The sequence below is a fragment of the Alligator mississippiensis genome, chromosome 1 (assembly GCF_030867095.1).
Source record: "Alligator mississippiensis isolate rAllMis1 chromosome 1, rAllMis1, whole genome shotgun sequence".
NCBI classification, from domain to species: Eukaryota; Metazoa; Chordata; order Crocodylia; family Alligatoridae; genus Alligator; species Alligator mississippiensis.
In genome coordinates, this window is record NC_081824.1 from 150,358,517 (window position 1) to 150,379,846 (window position 21,330).

General features: G+C 43.8%; 1 long non-coding RNA gene across 5 annotated transcripts in view; it reads right to left on the minus strand.

Annotated features, from left to right (window-relative positions):
- The window catches only part of LOC102564456 (uncharacterized), a 69,858-nt gene that overhangs the window by 14,783 nt on the left and 33,745 nt on the right, over positions 1 to 21,330 (minus strand). The gene's annotated exons all lie outside the window — the stretch shown is intronic.

Sequence of the window (21,330 nt, forward strand, 5' to 3'; positions counted from 1 at the left end):
CTCTTCATCTTAACATTTGTGTACAAGGAAATCTCATTAAATACAATGTCTATCATTAAACTCCTGCAAAAACAGCATGTTCTCAGTAATAAAAATCAACTATGGAGCTGATTAAATGTAGCCAACACTGAGCATAACTATAAAACACATAGTCCATACTGGGTAAACATATTGATGGGGATTTACCACAAAGATAGGTTTGTACAGCCTATCTGAATAAGATATATGGTAGTACCCATTGATTGCAGTCCTCCTCAATGCTAACTCTCAAGTCATGGTGAGCCACTACATTGCATACATTTCAACTTCCCCCTCAGTCTCACAGCTGAGCTGGGTCTTTTCCATTTCCAGCAGCCTTATATGTCTGACAAACATCATCAAACAGGGCCCCAAACAGTTCATCCAAAATCCTTCTGTCACCCACTTTCTCATCCTGTAGCATATGATTAGTGAGGCCTTTTCTTCATGAGGTGGAGTTGGACTAGGTAGCCCAACATATACATTTTTGGAGGATCCCAGGACTCATAACAAAAACACCTGGTTCCAGTCATGATGGTGGGGGCTAATTGCATGTGGATCCTTTTTGGGGATATCTGGCGTTCATGGACATACTGAACAGTGCTGAGCTATGGCTTGAAACACTGTTGACTCTGCTGTGGCCCAGTCCAGTAAACTATATGGTAAATCATGAGGCCTTTAACTTTGGACTTATATCATGCATATACTGTATATAAGTAGGTACAAAACTGCCGCTTAAAAGTGGGGTTCTGGAGTAGCCGTGCTAAAACTTGCAGCAGTTTCAAAAAAGGTGAAATGCATCAATTTTGGATTAATTAAGTGTATGGGTACCCATAGTTGTTTGACTAAATGCAAATTTGCCTAAATGCAAATTGCTACAGGCGTGTTTATTTCAAAGTCAGTATGCTCAAGAAAAGCAGTCTGTCAGTAATGGGGGTCCCGTAATTTCCCCAGTAATGGGGGCAATAATTGGTGGGGGGGGGAGGGGGATGGAGGGCAAGGGGCCACCTGATTATTCCAGATTTATTTTCTTAGCTGTATCAGTGGGAGGGGGACAAATTCAAGGCAAACCTCCAATAGTTAGATTCTATACCTGGAAAATTCTAACAAATTTATAAATTTTCCATATGTAGAATCTAATTATTGGAGGTCATCTTATATTCGAGTAAATACAGTATCTGTTAACAAATTGTACTCTCAAGTGGGATTATTCCAATGGAAGACTGATCACAGGAGAGTCTTTGGTGATTTGGATATCAGAATAAAAATCTACATTGTGCCCTGCATGACACAGGGGAAAAAAAAAAGCCAAAATGTTGTTCTTTTCTGATCCTGGAAAGATTAGTGCCAATTAATGCTACTTGAAAGACTTCAATCTTACTGAAAATAAAAAGAAAGACAGAAGAAAAAAGCAAGTGTGAAATATGTATTAATATTTAATCCAAACAATTTGGAAGAACTTGAAGCTACAATTATATAGTGATGCCCATCTGTTGTGAACAGCAGAATGACAATTCATTTAATAATTTGGAGAGAGAGAGGGGGCTGCCAATCACCTATAGATTTATTCCTTAATAAAGTGTGTACAGTCTCTACAGAGGGAGATCCAGATGGTAAAGGAAACTCTGCAGGCCATGCTGGTGCAGCTCCAGCCAGCTAAGGAGGCAGGAGAAGATGAAGCTAGAGACTTCCTCTGTGACAGCTGGTGTCCAGGAAAACAAGACTTACAGGAATAATAGGGAGGGGGCTGGTGCTATAACATTAATTCACAAAGGACTGCTTTCAGTAACTGGATGCTGTCTCACCAAGCCTTGAGGATCTCTTCTCTCCCTGCATAACTAATAACAACTAAATCAATTATGGAGAAACAGAGCCTGGAGGTCTATCAACAGAAGTATTCTACACTGCTTCACATGCTCTGGCACAGATTGGAAAACAGCTTTCAGAGCAGAGCAACTCCTGTAAATGTGTAGATTACAAATTGATACGTTTCAAAGGATTCTGTGGAGTCTCTCTCATAGTCGGTGAGATTTTTCTAGTAGTTTCCTTCCTTGCTCACGTGGTCTCTAAAACAGTGATTGTCAACCAGTGTGCCTGGGGTACTCTACGGTGCTGTGACATCTTTTGAAGGGGTGCCATGAGGTATGAAAAAACAAGCAGGAGCAAAGCAATAAGTAGAGGCTCAGACTGCCTGGCCCCTCTCTTGCCCCCACAGCCTAGTCCCTCTGTAAGGAGGTAAGCACTGTCATAAATACATTTGTTTTTTAAATGGGTTGCTGTCCATGTCACACAAAATTATGGAGGGGGGGGTGCCCTGAGTCAAACACAGGGTGCCTTAAGTCTAAAAAGGTTGAGAACCAGTGCTCTAAAATACACATTTTTTTCTGCTTCAAAATGTAACCTTAGAACTTATCTCTTCAGTATTGCTGAAAGAGGGCTGGGAGGGAATAAGGTGGGGTTTTTTGCTTATTTTCTTCCTAACATCTTCCTTATCCCAACTTACTAGTTTTCTGACTACTACAAAAATATGAGACCACTAGGCTAGAATTCAGGAGAATAACCAAATTCTTCTATATTAAATTAGGACTGCATTTTCCCAGTGGCACTCTGAATAGCAGAGATAATTAACAGCAGACTACAGAATAATGGCTTTTTGACTGTTTTCATTTGCAGCTTCTGTAATATTATAGGAAATGCATATTAATACCCAAAGTACAAAACATTCTTGGTAATGACCTGATGATTTGTGGCTTTTTTATTTAAATAGTATATGGAATTTTTTTTTTTCAAGAAAAGTTTTAAATAGAATTACACTTACTTCTTTGATCTTCCTTAAAAATGTCATAAAACAAAGAGGTTTTTTTGCAAAGGAATTTTATACATAATTTTATATGTATTCTTGTTTGATAAAGTTGTCATCAGTTTAATATCTTTGATACAGAAAATGACAGGATTTTTTAATGGAAACCAACTAAATATGGAAGTGTTCAAACAGCGAGTATTCATAAATCTAAGCATTTTTATTTGGATACTAAGATACATTGAGTTTATCACATTTTTAAAAGAACTTTTGCTTCCGCAATTTGTTGCAGAGACTGTGAGGGAGAAGATTTATTTAAAAACGAAAGCAGCTCTTTTAAAAAACTGGTTAATTCAATCTTTAAATCACTAGATTGAGCCAACCACAACAGTCTATTGTACCTCATTTTTTAAACTATTAAAAATAGACTTTTTCTTAAAACAATCATTCATATTTATACATTTTGAGATACTGGTTCCACACCTATAGCATGAAGGCTACTCAGATAATAGCCCCGGTATTGCTCACCATTTAGTCCTACAAAATTGTCTTCATTCTTGCTTTGTTTACTTAAATACTAGAGTTAGAAATTCTACCTCAAAACTATAAAATTTACAGAGAGGAAATAAATGCCAGGCAGCTGTGACTTACAGCAGGGTTATATATAATTCCAACTAGGGATGTAAGGATGTCAAACCATGAGAGAAAAGCTCAGTTGGTTTATGTAGTCATCATATCCTCAGGATGGAATTACAGCCCTGTAATTCAGAACATGGCTGGCTTTTTATCTTTGTACAATACATGGATCAGTGTCCATGTTGTGGCTGAGAGTCCTGGATCCGTGCCTTGCATGGGCTGCAGTTCTTCTATCTCCCACTATATCCTTTCTCTTTCCCTTCCGCAGCCTCCTTTGGAGAACTCATGCTGCTGCCTCTTCAGTCCCTACCTACTCACACTCTCTCTGCTTCCCTAAAGAGTTTTTACATACTTTCCCCCCTACTTTGCACTTTCTGCAAATTCCCATGAAGTGGATGGACAAGTCATTAGTCACTAGCTGTAGATGGTGTGCAAGCTGTATCCTGCCATTCTTCTGCAAGAGGATGACATTCATTCCTGTGCACGTGGCTCGCTCAAGGCCTGGGTACCCTTTAAATTCCAGTTAATCCAGGCAGGCAGGAGGGAGGATACTGTGACTTGTTCTGCACAGGGATACATTTCAGCTAGAGAGCTCACACTGGAATCCGTGCAAGTTCTCAGTAAAAACTGAGGGTAGAATATGGCTGTAAGAGTCTTAAAACGGTTAGCCAAGCCAAGTGCTTTGGAAATATTGCTATTGTGCCTATATTGGGGTTAATATAAATAGGGCACAACTCACTAGACTACCACCACAGAGGAGCAGATTGTGAACTCCCCATTCACTTAAGCAAGTGGTTGTGCATGTGACTAGTCCCACTGGGAGCATGCAGAGTTTTGTCCTTGTTGACTATGCAATGTGTGTGACACAAATGAAGTCCACACTGGCCCCACTCATGAATCACAAAGCACAATATGAATTGCATGGATGGGGATACTTTGCAATAGTCAAAGTCATGGCACTTTTCTTCCAGTGACTCTCAAGATTTGAAAACTGGGGACAGTTAATCCTCAGATGTTTTCTTTGGCACTTTCTAGGCAGTATGAGTTCTTGAGAAAATTCCAATTTGATTGAAACCTTTCCGCCTTCATGTTTCAAAGCTTTACAATGTTGTTGCTGGGTTTTAATAATAATAAAAAAATGTGTACAACCACTGTAATAAAACCACTGAAGTCTTAGGAGAGAAGTGAAGCTGTTAGTATCCACCATTACTTTATTCCGATGTAATTTTTTTATGTTTATGTATTCACTTTTTTATTTTATATATGTGGTGGACTACTGCTTTAATTTATTATTCCATTAACTTTACTGTGTGTTATGGGGAGTTAGTCAGCTCTAACCATTCCTCTCCCAAGTCATTCTGAATAACAAGTGTAATAAAATGTCTGTCATTCACTGTACCTTGGTTGCTTTTCTTTTACTATGGAGAGGACAGTTACAAATAAAGAGAACTTTGTTTTTTGTTTTGTTTTGTTTTTAATTGCCAGGGCTGTATTGATCGTGTGTTCTGTTTACAAATGTGTTTTTTTAGCTTTCCTTCTAAAGGGGAAAGATGTTAGTGTGTGACAGCACAAGGAGGAGATGAAGGCTGTGTTAGGGGAGTTCTGAGATAACTTCCTCTGGGAACATGTTTAAAAAAACTGTTCTGTTTGATGCAATCTGATGCATTTCAACAGGAAAGAATCCTGATTTTCAGAAGTCTCTATGAGTGAATGGGTAAGTAAGGGTGTGATAACTAGGGCCTTATGGGTGGCATGGCCTGTTGGGTATGTAGCCCCTCCCTTTGGCTCACCTGCCACGAATTTGCTGTTAAGCTATCAAGGGAGGGGTTCAGTGGAGTTCTTCACAAGGGGGCTTCCCAACAACAGCTGTACTCACGGTTGCTTGGTGTGATATTCCACGGGGCTCCTCCTCCCCTACACCCCATCCACTCACCAAACGGTTATGTGATGGTACAATGTTGGTTTTGGCCTCGTGGGCTTGCCCACGGTCTGCTTCGGGTGGAGGGGAGAGCACACGGCTGAAAGGGCTCAGTTGGCTCGTGTCCCTCCGGTCTTGATGCCTGAACCTTCTCTTTCTATCCCTTTGACTTTCCTCCTTTTCCCTTTTTTTCTGTGGTCTTCAAAAAAAATATTCCTCTCTTCCAGGGGGTGCGACTGCTTCTCCTGGTCTGCCTTCCACAGGGAGCTGCAGTGCTTCCCCTGCTCTGCCTTCTCCAGGGGGCCAAAGTGCTTCCCCTGCTCTGCCTCCAGTAGGGGACTTGAAGACTTCCCCTGCCCCGCTTACCGGTGCTGCGCCAGCTGTGCCGTGCCTCTTCCTGGTGGGATCCTCAGCACATTGGGCGTGCTGCCCGCCAACTCTCTCTCCCTCTGGCTCCTCCTCCTCCTCGCTGGTGCTGTCGGGGCTTTTAAACTTCCCTGCAGCAGCCAGTACAGCCACCGCGATTGGTCCAGCTGTTTCCCGTGCAGGGAACAGCTGCTTAAACAGCCGGTGCAACACCGGCTCATGCAGCTGCGGTCCCAGCTCCTGCACCGATGGACCGGCTGGAGGTAAGTTCCCCCGCAGGGGGTCTGTTTCTGGGTTTTGGGACCCACAGGGTTTGCCCTTGCCTCTTTTAGAGCCTATGGGGGCATGTTGCAGCCACAAAGGTCATCCAGTGGTTAGAGTACTGCTATGGTATTCTAGATCTGGGTTGTTCCCCAGCCTTCCCATAGTCTTGTTGGGTGAACTCTGATGCAGATACTCAGTTTCTTTGTGCTTTAATGTGTAAAGTTATCCCCATTTTACAGTTCCATCTGTAAAATGGGGATAAGTCTTCCTCACCTCAGAGTTTTATGAAAGTGAAGTTCATTAGTGATTGTGAGGTGCCAATAGTAATTGGCTGCCTGATCGATTTCATACTTGTGCTGAGCACTCTCCCAGCTCACTCCCTCATATTCTCACCTTTAGATCAGAAAGGGATTAAAGTGTATATGCAAAGTGGAATGCAGTGTGCCCAGAAGTCATCTCAGTTGGTAAATTCCTCATCACCATGGTCTCTGAGCACCAACCTCAGAGAACTTGAAAATCAGGAAGCAAAATGCAGTCACTGAGCAGAGTTCAAAGACTTTGGAAGAGTTGTTGTTCTCTATGTTTAAGATTTGCTTTGGGAATAGAGGAAAATACAGCCTGAGGATGGTTCAGATCCATCCTAATATTTCTATCCTCAATCAATTAGCTAATCCCTTTTCTCTAAAGCTTGACATCCCAGTCTTTTACTTTCCTATCATTACTTGTTGAATCAAGATAAGCACCTCTTTTCTGGAAGGGATGGAGAAGGCCATTATATAATAGCTACCAGATTTGCGGCAGTGCTTGAGGGAGCTTCAGGGTGGGATTAGAATAATCCTTATGTATCCTCTTAGTTTACTATCCTATTAAAAGTGAGACTGGGACCAAGAGATTTTTAGTCTCAGAGATTAACACACTACAAAGAAGCTCTAAAAAATTATGTGCACACAGATATTTTCCCTGCACTGTCAGGGAGGATAATAAAAATTTTAGGGGATAAAAAAAAAAAAAATCAAAGATGCTAAATATTCCTTCAGCATTTGTAAAGGAGCCAAACCAAAAGCTCTGGTAAAGCATTTCTTTTTTAAATCGCTGATTAAGCCCTAAATCTGAGCCCTGGCTAAAACGCATCTGAGATTTGTGCAAGCAAGAAGATGCCTGCGTTCTTAGCATGGGCTGTATTCAGTCACACTACTGTGGACACAGGAGATAATAGGAGCAGGTCTTGGGAAAAGACACAGGTAAAGCCACTGAAAAAGCCCATGCATCATTAGGACAGTTGCTCTTGCAAAAGCCTGTGAAGATGAACAACCAGCTTGTAAAAATAGTAATAAAGCAGCAGCAATACAGGACAACAAAACTCAGAAAGAGATAATAAGAAAATAATCACAGGCGCAGCTAAGAGACACGTGATAGATCTTGCCAGAGAAATGGAAAATTAAAAAGACCTTTGCATAATGGCCATCCAATATCCAATGCAAAGAAAACAATCTCTGATTTATTACTATTCAGACGATGAGAGTCTGAAATGCCGAAGGGGAATCCCTTGTAATTATCTTGCCAAAGAGGCATTTTAACTTTTTGGGAGCAGGCTGATAAGCTTACAATTACATTACAGGCTGATGCTAACTTCCAGCAGCTTACAATAAATTAAGAAAAAAAACAAACTGTGGTGATGGCAGAGCTCACACGGGTTATTCTGATCACAGAGTAGTTTTTATTTCCTTCACAGCATTCTCTGAAGTCTCAGTTCTCCATAGCTGAGTCGGCAACCTTTTGTTGGCATAGGCTGGTGTTTGCGACCCAGCTGTCATGGTGGGCTGCAAGTCTCTACACCCCCCCCGCCCCCCCCCCCCCCCCAGCAGCCAGCTGCCAGATCCGACAGCTCTGCAGCAAGGGTGGGCTCAGATGTTGCAAAGCAGGTTCCACAGAAGCATGGTGCACTGATCCCTCCATACGAGATCAAACCTCTTGGTGGGCCAGACCATAGTTTGCCAGCCCCTGTTCCTGAGCATCTCTGTCTGCACACCTGCTTTGATGATTTTTTCAGATTGCTGCAGAGAGAGAGGATGTTGGAATGCTTCTTCCCACTTACATGCCTTGTTTGTTGCTCTCAACAAGCCTGAGAATTATCAAAGATCAAGGTCAAGCTGAACCACAAGTTATGCAAGCAACTACTTAGGCCCCAAAGGTGGCACGGGGGGGAGGAGGAGTGCTGGACCTGATGATCTGTAAGGTCCCTTCAAGCCCCTTACATCTATGAAACTCAAGGTTGGAGTATGACACGTACACATAGCAAACTTTCCATGATTTTTCCTGGGAACAGGGTCAAACTAACAGATTTACAGATACCCAGATCACCTGTTTATCCTTTTTAAATATTGTCACAACATTAGATTTTCCTGTCTTCTGGAATGACTCCAGGATTTGTTACAAATTGCTCTCTCTTCCCAATCTTTTCCTCTTAGTATTATTTTCTATTACTTTATTGTGCATCTTTTTCAGGTCAAGAATTATAATTTGCAGGCTCAGGGTCCCAAACTGCTGTGAGGGAAAAATGAAAGAGGAAGGGTACTGCTATCAGTTGGAGAGTTTGGGTCATCAAATTCTGCTGTGATTCCTCATATATTAGTAAATAACCACATAAACATGAGCTCCTTGTGCGATGCTGCAGGCAAGAGGATGAACATGGTCCTTGGACATTTGAGCAAGGCATATTAAGAAGGAGTAGTAGGACAGTGGTATTACCTCTTCATATGGCATTAGTGAAAACATTCATGACTTAGAGTGACGCCCCTAGCCCAACAGACATTCACTGTTGGGTCCAGCAGGTGGGGAATCAAGCTCCACTTTGGAGCCAATCCAGAAGGAATTACCTGTCTACAGCTTCTCTCCCCTAGCCCCCCCACCACCCCCAACTCCAATGTTGTCTGCAGGATGGGAAAGGGGAGAGTTAATTTGTCATGTGATCGGGCACTTTTAAACCGCTCAACAGCCATGCACTTCTGTCAGGGCATGACTGCAGAGCATTTTCAAGGGGCTGGTTGAATGACAAATGTCACTTTTGTCAGCACCCTAAGTGAATAATAGTTCTGCTTTTGGCCCACCACCATCCCCTTAAAAAAACAGATATAGAAAAACTGGGAAGGTTTGTGTGAAAAGAAACAAAAATGAACTGAGGTTAGGAAAACATGACATCACAAAAAGCTAAAGAGGCTCAATATATTTTAATTATTCAACAAAAGATAAGAGGTGACTGGATCACAGTCTGGAAGTACCTACTTGGGGGAAAGATTCCTAACAGTAGAGAGATCTTTAATCTAGCAGAAGAAGCATAACAAGATCCAAGGGCTAGAAGCAGATGCCAAACAAATTCAAATTAGAAATGAAATGAAGTTTTTTAACAGTGAAGGTAATTAATCACTGATGCAATTTCTCAAGAGAGAGGGGGGGATACTTCATCACTTGAGGCTTTTAATCAAGATTGGAGCTTTTCCCAAAAGCTGCACTGTAATTCAAGCAGAGGTTATGGGCTGAATTCAGAAATGACTGGATGAGGTTCTATGGCCTGTGTTATACAGGACACCAGGCAAGATGGTTTTCTTCTGGCATTAAAAATCTATGAACTGTGATTATTTAGACTGTTAATCATATGGGGAAGAAATGCTTTGAAAGAGCTTTTATGACACTGGAGCTAGAGAGCTGGAGTTAGCAAGATAGGATATCTAGATGTCTGCATGTAGGGAAAGCCCATTTAGTTACTAGAGGATTTTGACCTTAGCTCTAAAGGGCAACTGAAGACAGGCAAATGAAACCAAACATTAAGAAGGGGCTTACTGCAAATCTTTTTGAAATGCAGGGATTGAAACTATTACAGAATACAGCACGGTTCAAAAGCCCTACTAACTAGGCAGGAGCTGACAAAGAAACATGAACTAATGCATGCATTCCTTTTACAGCAGGCAGGGCAGCCTTTAGGGATCCTTGTTCTGTGTTTCTGCAATAGGTAGCCTGGGAATATTCTTGGCCTCTGTGGAATGACATGTGGCTGTGACAGCCATACAAAGGGCTGAGAGACTGAAAAGACACAGGCTTCTTTTTACAGCCCCCTCTGGGTTTCTTAACATCAAGCTCTTTCATTTCCATGTAAACCACCTATTTCACCTATCAAAAGTGGCTTGTAGAGGACAGGGTAGATTTGTACCTTATAGACTAACCAAAGGGTATGTACAGGCATTCAGGGAGGTTAGGGGGAGGTTACATGGAGTTAAAAATGGCTACCCAATCTAAGGTGAGTCAGGGTGGAAAGAATAGCAAGGGGGGGGGGAGCTTGGAGAATAGGGGGCCAGGTGGAGTCTTCAGGGGGAACTGGGGTGGGGGGCAGGCAGGGTCTGCAAGAGGAACTTGGGGCATCAGGGGGGCAAGCAGGGTCTTCAGGAGGAATTGGGGGCAGGCAGAGTCTGTGGGGGGCTTGGGGCAGGGAAGCAGGGTCTGCAGGGACTTGGGGGAGGGAAGCAGGTTCTGCAGGGAGCATTAAGGGAATTTGGGGGAACAGGAGGCCCACAGGGGGGAACAGGGAAATTGGGGAGCTGGCAGGGTCTGTGGAGGGATTGGGGGGGGCAAGTGGGTCCACATGGGGGGTAGACAGGGTCTGTGGGGGCTTGGAGGGATTCAGGGGACAAGTGGGATCCACAAGGGGTTGGTTGGGTATGACAGGATCCATGAGGGGGGTCAGGGGGGGTCTCTGTCCCCCCTGACCAGGGGCTATTTTTAGCCCCTTGACCCCCTCCACTCTAGATGACCCCCACAGTGAACCTATCACCCTTTGATGCTACCCATCCCGACTTACTTTGATTGGCTCCCAGCTCCAGCAAATACTGGTAACACCAGCACCAGGAGCAGCTTGAGGGATACGGGTTTGGTTGGTTCGGGGGTAGGGGGAGGGCTGTCTGGAGGTGGGGCAAGGTGCCAGGGGGCTGAAAATAGCCAGGAGGCTGGGTAGGAACATTGCAGTCCTGGGGCTGGGGCCAGCAGCTGGGTTTTTACAGCCCCAGGGCTGTGCTGGAAACTATACAGAAGTTCAGTTAGATCAATTTCGCCAGACCCAGTCTAAGTTAGACTACCTCCAAGGTACAGCTGACTTCGATCGAGTTGCCCATTTTTAGACCAGTCTTATTTTCCTGGAACTTCTCTACAGTTCACACTCTAGATTCCTGGTTAGGACAATCTAAGTGTAAGGTCTGTACCTGTGTAAACTAAGTTCAATTGGGTGGTTGTCTTTCATGTGATCTAACTTCCCTGGATGTCTGTATGTAGCTAAAGTGTGTGTGTGTGTGTGTGTGCGCGCGCGCGCGCGTGTGTGTGTGTGATGAAGTTCACTTCATCAGATGCTGTAAAAGGACATGGAGAAAGCATGAAGGAGCACAAGCAGAAAGGAGAGAAAAATTGGAATACAAAAGACAAGGGTGGTGGGGACCGAGAGATAGTAGGGACAGTGCTGGGAGAGTCAAGGAAACAAGCAGTAAGCCCACAGGGACAGAGGAGTCACCAAAGCTAACCCAGATAATGGGATAAGAATCCATAGTCCCTGTTTCAACTATACTTAACATAATCCAGTCTGTGGATGATTTCTCATTCTGCAGTTTCCTGTTCAAATTGGTTTTTAAAAGTTGGCTAAGAACAGCCACCTTAATGTGAAGAATGGCTTGTGCCATTACAGCATCAGAGCAATTTAATACAAAGCGGACATTGTGCTCTGGCCAGCTTCTTATCTGAGTGAATATGATAAAGCAAACACAAGCAATGGAATGAAGGCCTGAAAGCAATGGATCAGAAAGAAGAGGCCTCTTAAAGGAAAAGAGAGAGAAACTGAGGTAGATTTTTGTGTAGGGGTTCATAATAGTTGAAAGGGAGTTAGAGCAGTAACTGGGTTCATCATAAGTAACTGATTCACTTGTCCGGGCTTTATAAGAGCCTAGCAACTTCCCTCACCAGCAGAAAGACAGGGCACCATTATTAGCATATGATTGTATAAATGACAGCTACATGCATAGTACCCTAGAAACATCATTGTTAGAAACATTTCATATTTACATAGAAATTGGTGTATATGTCACCTTTTGACTCAATTCTATTAATACTTATTTGGGTTTTTTGCTGACTCCCAATTAAAAAAAGAAACCCCTCACAATATTAATGTGAAAACAACAACAACAAAGCCAGTGATGCACCCATCGGATTCCTCCCTTGCCACCCCCCACGGCAATTTTAGTAAAATGTTTAAGAGAACATCCCAGCCTTCTTGGTGGGGCAGAAACCCCTCCTTGGTTTACATCTTGTTCAGAGTTCATCTTTACCTCAACTATTTTCAAAATGAAAACTGAAATCCTGCATGAGGATGTCAATTACTATTATCATTTGGTGTCATATGGGTCTGTGACACATGTGGTGGCCCTTTTCCCCAACACCAGTATTTGGGAAGGTTGCTAAGGTGCCTGCATCCCTCCCAGAAGATTTCAAGAAGAATGAGAGGTCCCCAGGCTGGAGCAGGGAGATGATTGAGAAGGCCATTGTCTTTTTCACACTGAGCCCAATGTAATGCTCATTAAAAAAAAAAAAAAAAAAAAGAGGGGGGGCAGTTGTGTGAGTGAAGACATTTACTGAAGTGACTCACTAACTCAAGTGCAATCCTTCACCTTAAATTTACTGAACATACAATGACATGAAAGCTTTGGGGTTGGGATCTGCACAGCTCTTAGCAAGACATGCCTGTTAGAACAGGTAAGAGAAGAAGGATAACATAAAGTGGGAGGAAAATTCCTTTTCTTTCACAGATGCATTAAATAATTGCCTCAAGCAGTGAGAAAAATCATGAAAACTGACACAACAAAGTGAGTAGCTTTCTCAAGGCCAGGAGGAAGTGGCAAAAAAGAAATGTTTGTTCAAATTTTGAAAAGCTATTTGCTTCAGTAATGTTGCAATTCCCAAAGAATTTGTACAGGTCTGAGATAATCTTTCACTAGATACATATTTCACAATAGATAGCTATCAAATTCATGTCTGTGGGTTCCTTGAACGCTTCACAGCCTCTCTCATGTTTATTCTCACAAATACCCCACCAAAGTAGGGAAGTTCTAGTTACCTTCATTTTACACAAAGGACCCTGAGGCACAGGTCCATGAAGGGACTTGCTTTGAAGCCATATACAAAACATCACAATACCTAGCTTTAAGGCTCTGGGCCCCTGTAGCAAATCCATAGCTCTGAGCTAAATGCTGAGGCTCCCTGTACCATGCACAGGAGGAGTTAGGAACCTAAGCAGTAGTAGGGTTGGCATGTTGTAGCCATGATGGTCCAGGAAATGTATGAGAGGCAAGGATTTTTTGTGGTAACTTTTATTGCACCAACTGTACAGTTGGGAAAACTGTTGGACAAGATTTTGAGCATCATGTACCCTTCCTAGACCTGCTTAGACCTGAGGATGGGCACTTGATGCCTGAAAGCTTGTCCAGCAGCTCTCCCAACTATACAGTTGGTACAATAAAGGATATCACAAAATATCTTTGTTGGGCAGAGAGCCACCTAAGCTGCCCAATAGGAAATGCTAAGGAGAGAGGCATCACTTGAAATCTTCTTGGGGGCTTAGGCATCTGGTTAGCACCACCAGGAGGTATCTCCCTTCCCTCAGGAGTTACAGTCCTATACAGTAGGACTGTGCAAGGCTTTGGACAGAGCTTTGGATCCAGAGAAGCTTCGGATGCTTCGGCGTCCAAAGCAGCATGTCCGGATCAAAGTGCTGGCTTCTTTAGGCTTTCCAAAGTGGTTCGGAGCATCCGAAGCGCTTCGGAAAAGCTTTGGAGTCGCTTTGGAGATCTGGCCATAGGGTATAATGGGGAATCAATGAAATATCTATAACTTTGTTGTTTTTTGTCTGATTTGGATTAAATTTGCAGGTATTATAACCTCTGCTGAGACCATGAAGTCTGCTAAGTTTCAAGAAGATCGGTGCAGGAGTTTCTGGGGAACTGCACCCCAAATTTTTGAAAGCAAAACTCACGTCAGGGGTATATGTTATACCACAGTGGGGTGAAAGCTGCCTGGGTGGTGGCTCCTGGTGAGGCCACAAAGCCTGCCAAGTTTCAAGAAGATCGGTGCAGGGGTTTGGGGGGAACTGCACCTCAAGCTGCAGACAAGCAAAACTCGTGACATGGGTGATACTGTGTGTGTTAAGGCACAGCAGGGTGAAAGCTGCAGGGATGGTGGGCCCTGCTGATGCCACAAAGCCTGCCAGCTGTTAAGGGGATCAGTGCAGGGGGGTTCTGGGCCCTGCACCCCTAGCTGCTGACAGACAAAACTCGTAACATGGGTGTTTGTGCAACTGACTGTCTCTGTCTTGGGGTGGGGAGGGAGGACACTACTGCAGGCCTGGCTGCTAAGCTACTGTGTTACCAGTTACCAATTAATCATGATTCACTCAGGGACCAGCTCAATACACAGTAGCTAGCTAAAGTAACCAGTTAATTACCATCAATTAACACCTACAAAAGCAGAGACTAAAGAGAGGAAAGAATACAGACAACTGCCCCAAGACAGAGACAGTCAGTTGCACAAGCACCCATGGCACAAGTTTTGCCGGTCAGCAGCTAGAGGTGCAGGGCCCCAGAACCCCCCTGCACCAATCTTCTTGACAGCTGGCAGGCTTTGTGCTTGCAGCAGGGGCTACCATCCCTGCAGCTTTCACCCTGCTGCACCTTAACACAAACAGTGTCACCCATGGCACAAGTTTTGCTTGTCATCAGCTTGAGTTGCAGTTCCTCCCAAACCCTTGCACTGATCTTCTTGATACTTGGCAGGCTTTGTGGCATCACCAGGGGTACCATCCCTGAAGTTTTCACCCCACTATGGTGTAACACATAGATGTGACATGAGTTTTGCTTTCAAGAATTTGGGGTACAGTTCCCCCCAACCCCTGCACCAATCTTCATAAAACTTGGAAGACTTCATGCCATCAGCAGAGGCTACCACCCCTGCAAGTTTCATCCAAATCAGACAAAATCAACAAAGTTATAGATATTTGATTCCCCATTGTGCCCCATGGCAGGATCTCCAAGGCGGCTCTGAAGCTTCACAGCTACTTCGGCCAGATCAAAGGAGAAACCTGGTCCAGAGCTCTGGATCAGATCCCTGGTATCTGAAGCGGCCAGATCTGAAGCAGGATCGGATCGCTGCCGACTTGCACAGGCCTACTATACAGTTTCCAAAAAGTAGATACCAAAGCCCATCCTTTAAAAAATGGAATAGGTGACACTATTTTGTTCTAACACAGAGCTGGAGGAGGAATTGCACCCCTTTTTATCCAATTATTTGGTGGTCAGAGCACTCACAAAAGATGGGAAAGATCTGGGTTTAATTCCACCACCCCTCCTGAGCATGAAGAGGTATAAACTGGTATCTCCCACTTCCTGGTAGTGCCCTAGGTATTTAGGCCAGAGACTATACTGGAAGAGGAAATCATACCCCCCCGCTCTATCCATCCCCCACCTTTCTGGTGAAATCATTCCATGACACAGATTCAGGGGGTCAGCAAGGGATTCAGGTGGTCCTAGATGACTCCTACTCTCCAGCCTACTAGTTACAGAAGTCACTGTGGCAGGAGGGGGTCCTGGCCTCTAGTACTGGGTCCAAGGTTTTCAGATGATAAGGTTTACAGATGATACCAAATTATGGGGCAAAGTTAACACACAAGAGGGTGGGGAATGGATTCAGGCAGATTGGGACAGGTTGGAAAAATGGACAGAACAAAATACTATGCAGTTCAACAAAGACAAGTGCAAAGTGCTGCACCTGGGCAAAAAGAACCACCAACAGACTTACAGGCTGGGGGATGACCATCTCAGCAGCACAGCAGTGGAAAGAGATCTTGGAGTCATAGTTGACTCCAAGATGAACATGAGTCGTCAATGTGATGAAGTGATCAACAAGGCTAACTGCACTTTATCATGCATTAGCAGATGCAGGACGAACAGGTCCAGGGAGGTGATGCTTCCCCTCTATGTGGCACTAGTCAGGCCCCAGTTGGAGTACTACATCCAGTCTTGGGCACCGTACTTCAAGAGGGATGTGGAGAATCTTGATAGGGGCCATTCATATGGTCAGAATGGAATGTCACCTATTCCATTTTTGAAAGGATGGGCTTTGGTATCTACTTTTTGGAAACTGTATAGTAGGCCTGTGTAAGTCGGCAGCGATCCGATCTGGCTTCAGATCTGGCTGCTTCGGATACCAGGGATCTGATCCAGAGCTCTGGAATGGGTTTCTCCTTTGATCTGGCTGAAGTGGCTGCGAAGCTTCAGAGCCGCCTCGGAGATCCTGCCATAGGCAAGGCCCTACAAGGAGAGACTGAGGGTCCTAGATCTCTTCAGCCTTCACAAGAGAAGGCTGAGAGGTGATCTTGTGGTTGCCTATAAATGAATCAGGGGAGGGCAGCAGGGAATAGGAGAAGCTCTATTTCCTAGGGCACCCCCTGGAGTAACTAGGAACAATGGCCACAAAGTGACGGAGAGCAAAATTAGATTGGACATTAGAAAGAACTTCTTCACTGTTAGGGTTGCCAGAGTCTGGAACGGGCTTCCAAGGGATGTGGTGCTCCCCCCTACCCTGAGGGTCTTCAAGAGGAGACTGGACAAGCTCTTACCTGTCAGATTCGATGACTAGAAACTATGACCTACTGAGGTCCCTTCTGACCCTAACATCTATGAATCTATGAACCCATGAAATCCTTGGTTCTGGTCTCTGGCCCAGGGACTGCTTATGCATTTTGCTTTAGAGACATTGTATATCATATAAATATATAATATAATGCCTACAATATATAAATATAACTGAAAGCAGTGGTTAGATTAGAATCTCATAAGAGAGTGCCCTTCTCACTGGGATGTAGAGTCATGTTCTGTCTTGCTTGCTTTCATTCATGAATCTTACATTTCTTTCTACACAGTGACATGGCTTCAACAATAGGGGTGAAGAGTGCTCCTCCGCTAGGGTGACCAAGTTTAGCTGGGACAGTCCCAGATTTCAGAGGCCAGTCCCAGCTGGCTGTTGAGAATTATAATAGGCATCTGGGAAATGCAGGGGCACAGGACTCCTGGCTGGGAGTTAGAGTGGTAAGGAGCACCTTGCATCAGCCCCAACCCACCCCCCAGAGTTGTGGAGCATGGGGGGAGGGGGAGGCAGTATCTTGGATTTCCAGGATTATCACATGGCTAGCCTACCCTTCACCCATTCCCACTCTGCATGTAGTCTGGTGGTTAAGGCACTCTTTTGGAAGGCAGGAGGTGTTGGTTTCAAACCCCTCAGGCTGAGGAATGTCTAGAACTCAGGTCTACCACTCCCTAAACCAATCAAGCCACCAGGAAATGATTAGGGGTGTGCGAAATGGGCCCTATTTGATTTGGATTTGGATTCAGCCTGAATCGGGGACAGTGATTCAAACCATTGATTCGGATAATTATCCCTAATTCGATTCGGCTGAATCTGACGATTCGATGCTGATTTGGTGAATCAGCTATTCGGACATAGACACAGCTTTAAAAGTTTTTTCTATGTACCTTGAGGTACCAACGCGGCTCATGATCGCTGTGATGCTGGGGTGGATGGAGCATCCCACAGCAGTGCAGGGGGCTCTCCAGCATGCTCAGCAGCAAACCTGGAAGTGGACCAGAAGTACTTCTGGTCCACTTCTGGGTCTGCTGGGAAGTGTGCTGCCCCCCCCACACCGCCTTGGCCTGACGATCAGCCGCAGGGGGACCCCAGGTACCCCCCCAGACCCAGGAGGCACCAGTCGCCGAGCCGGCAGGGGTGCAGGGGCCGTACACTCCCTGATGGACCAGGAAGTGGAGTGGAAGTGCTTCTGCTCCACTTCCAGATCTGCTGCTGAGTATGCTGCACAGCCCTCTATGCTTCTATGGGACGCTGCATTTGCCACAGCACCACAGCGTTCAGAGCCCCTGCTACCTAGAGGTATGTAGAAAAAACATTTAAAGTTGTATCTACATCTGCATCGCCAAATCTTTCCGAATCAATTCGGACAGTTCCAAACCGATTCAGAGAGATTAAAGGGTCCTCTGATTCAATTCAGATTCAGAGATTCGGCCACTGAATTGAGCCAAATCTGTGCCGAATTGAATCGGGGACCAAAGCTTTGCACAGCCCTAGTGATTGTATGAAGGGTAGACATCGCCACTACCAGCCAGGGTTCAGAATGAAAATGGCTATGGTTCCTGTGGTTCCTACAGAGAACTTAGTGCTGTCAGTGTAGGCTTGGCGTGTCTAGAACATGCCTACTGAATTAAGCCCCTCAGGAAACTTAGTAGTGTGGATCCCAAATGCTCTTAAGTGGACACTCAGCTCAGCCAAGGTGATGACAGTCCTGGGCAGCAACAGTGGCAGAAGGACTTCAGGCACCTAACTAGCTTTAAAAAAAAAAAAATGTAGGTACCTCTTAGGGCTGAATTTTGTGGATTATTCATTTGGACTATGGCACCTAAATTCTACCCCAAGTCACACTTTAGGTGCTGATTGCTTGATTAGGACCACCCAGCAAGCCAGTAGCAAAGCAGAAGTGACCTAAACCCTTCTAAGTCAGGCTAGTACCATAACCAATAGAGTAACTTTCACCTTCAGCATCTGATCAGAGAACAAAAATGCCATTTTATGATTTATTTGACCACCCAGAATTTACAATGTTCAGATTTAGAACATTTACATTCATTTCCTAGAGTCAGATATTCAAAATTACTCACAGACATACTGCATGTTCAAATATGAGATGCATTCATCAGAAAAAATAATTTATTACGAATCGTTGTCTCAACTCCAATATTTGCATCTCATGTACCTGACAGTCATTTTCCTCAGTGTGAAAGTGTTTTCAAGACTAAACAAAGAAATATCTAGGCATACACCAACATACACACTCCTATTCCTTGCACATGTCACAGTAGCCTATGTTGGATGAACCTATGAGTTGTTTTAATTAAAAAAGAGAAGGAAAATGTAGAAGAGGGGGATAGTTTCTCACCAAAGTTATTTATCATTGTTATGTTCTTACCATGATTAACTCTGGTAAGAGGATCCAGTCTTGCTGCATCAACTGTGATATAGAGAAGAGCTATTTCCCTTTTCCATCAGCCAATCTCATCCTCTTTAATGGGACCCATCCTGCAGCTTAAAGGAACCTACGGCTACACTAGAAACTGTGCTCATTACTTGAAATCTTACCTTCTGCACTGTCCATAACTTCCTGTGATGTATAGTTGCTGTGAAGCTATATTGATACTCTCTGGGTAGGACAATGGAAACGATCACCAACTTTTTTTTTCCTGTATTGCATGTGTTCCTTATTATCAGAAATGGGGAATGTAATATTGATTGGGTCTGCTAGAATGTCAGTGCTTAATAACCCCATTAAATATGAAGTAGAACTTATGTAGTGGAAGAAATGGAAGACTGATACTGTCTCTTTCGAGACAGATTAATCACAGTGTATTTCTAATTGCTGCCTGTTCCTCTGCAGCTTTAATTCACAAGAATGTAGATTTTTTAAAATGTTCTCAGCAGAAGGCATACGGAGGAAGGTTGGAAAGATGATCACTTACAGACTTCTTTATTCACTCTCCCTGCAACTGCTTCTTTTAACAGGATGGTGTGGGCCTCAGATTCTGCTGCTAAGGCTATTGTTGATGAGCTTTTTGTCAGAGGAGGCGATTTTCAGTGCTGGAGAATGTGAGTAAGATTAATAGAAAAAAGAAAATGGTCATTGATGGTCCTTCAAAGCAAGCTAAAGATTTAGCTAGTGTGTCATGCTCAAATGTTTGCAGAAGCCTCCTTGGTTCTTAGACTTGCCTATGCTATGCATTGAAGATGACATCCACCCCAAGGTACAAGACTGGCAACAGGTATATATACCATTTAAATCTAAATCACACCTTCAACATAAAAAGTACATGGGTCTTCAGTGGCTCACAGATCTTGAGGGAAGGGTGAATTTCACTCAAGGTTTACTAACTTAATGTTTTCCATGCTGTTAATGAATATATATTTTTAAATAATTTTGATTCCTGTTTCCCTTTTTGGCCTGTGTGGGCAACACCATCCCTCTGCCATACACCTAAGGAAGCTCCTACTACAATAGATTGCCTCACCAGGTGCAACATTTGCTGAGTTGCAACAGCCTATGCCTCGCAGCTGTGCACATAGAAACTGTGTCAAAGGGGAAAGTGCAGAGCCCAGATGTTACAGTGCTAGTTTCTTTTGGGTGATGCTTATAGAAAAGCTACTGCTGGAAATGATTACATGGCAAACAAAGCCATCTCAGCAACTGCTGGACAAACGACTCTCACCTTCGTGATTTGTACCTTTTGTTGAAGTGATGCCTATTCACAGACAGAGAATCCTGGACCTGATGGACCCTTAGTTTCTCAAAGAATAGCAGGGTTGAGGTTGATATAAGACCTTGGTATGGTAGAGAAATAATGAATACTGAGAAAATATTGAACACTGAGAAACAGCAGGAGCAGGGAGAGGATGGGAGATATTTTTTTTAATGTAAAAACATTTTTGTTCAAGCAATTAAAGGAGAAGATTAAGGGTCAAGACACTCCTGGCTCTACTAAAGGCTCTCTGCAAGACCCTGGGCAAATCAGTACACTTTTTCTGTGCCTCATTTTATCCAGCTTAAAAAGCCTTAAAATAGCAACACCACAGCCGGGATGCTCAGATGCTTAATTAAAAGCTTCTGATGGGGGAAAAGAGGCTTGATACATGTAAAGTAATAATGAAGATAGCATGCATTTTTACACAAGCTACATTTTACATTGAGCTTGTCCTCACAAAATGACAGAGCCCCTAGCCCCAGAAGCCTGCTGTGCCTTCCAAACTGTCTGTTGAAAAGGCTTTACCCCACTGACCGTCACTGAATTATCTCAACAAAATCAATTAGCAATGGCAAAAGCCCAGTCCTCAAAAGGTATTTAGGCACCTACTCCATTTGACTTCAGTTCAAGTTGGGGACCTGAATAGCTTTGAGGGTGTGAGCCAAAACCCTTTGTAGACTTTACCGGGGCCCCAGCTCCAAATGTACTTTGTGATAACCATGTAGTTTACGCTGAATTTGCTGTTCAACCTCTTTGCACTAACTCTAGAATGTAATCTGAAAACCATATTATTTCTGTCAACATATCATATTCTGGCCCACATAATAGCATTCATTCTTCAAATTTGTATTATGCACCCAACACGGAGTTGACTGTTTGCTCTGTGTTAATTTTTC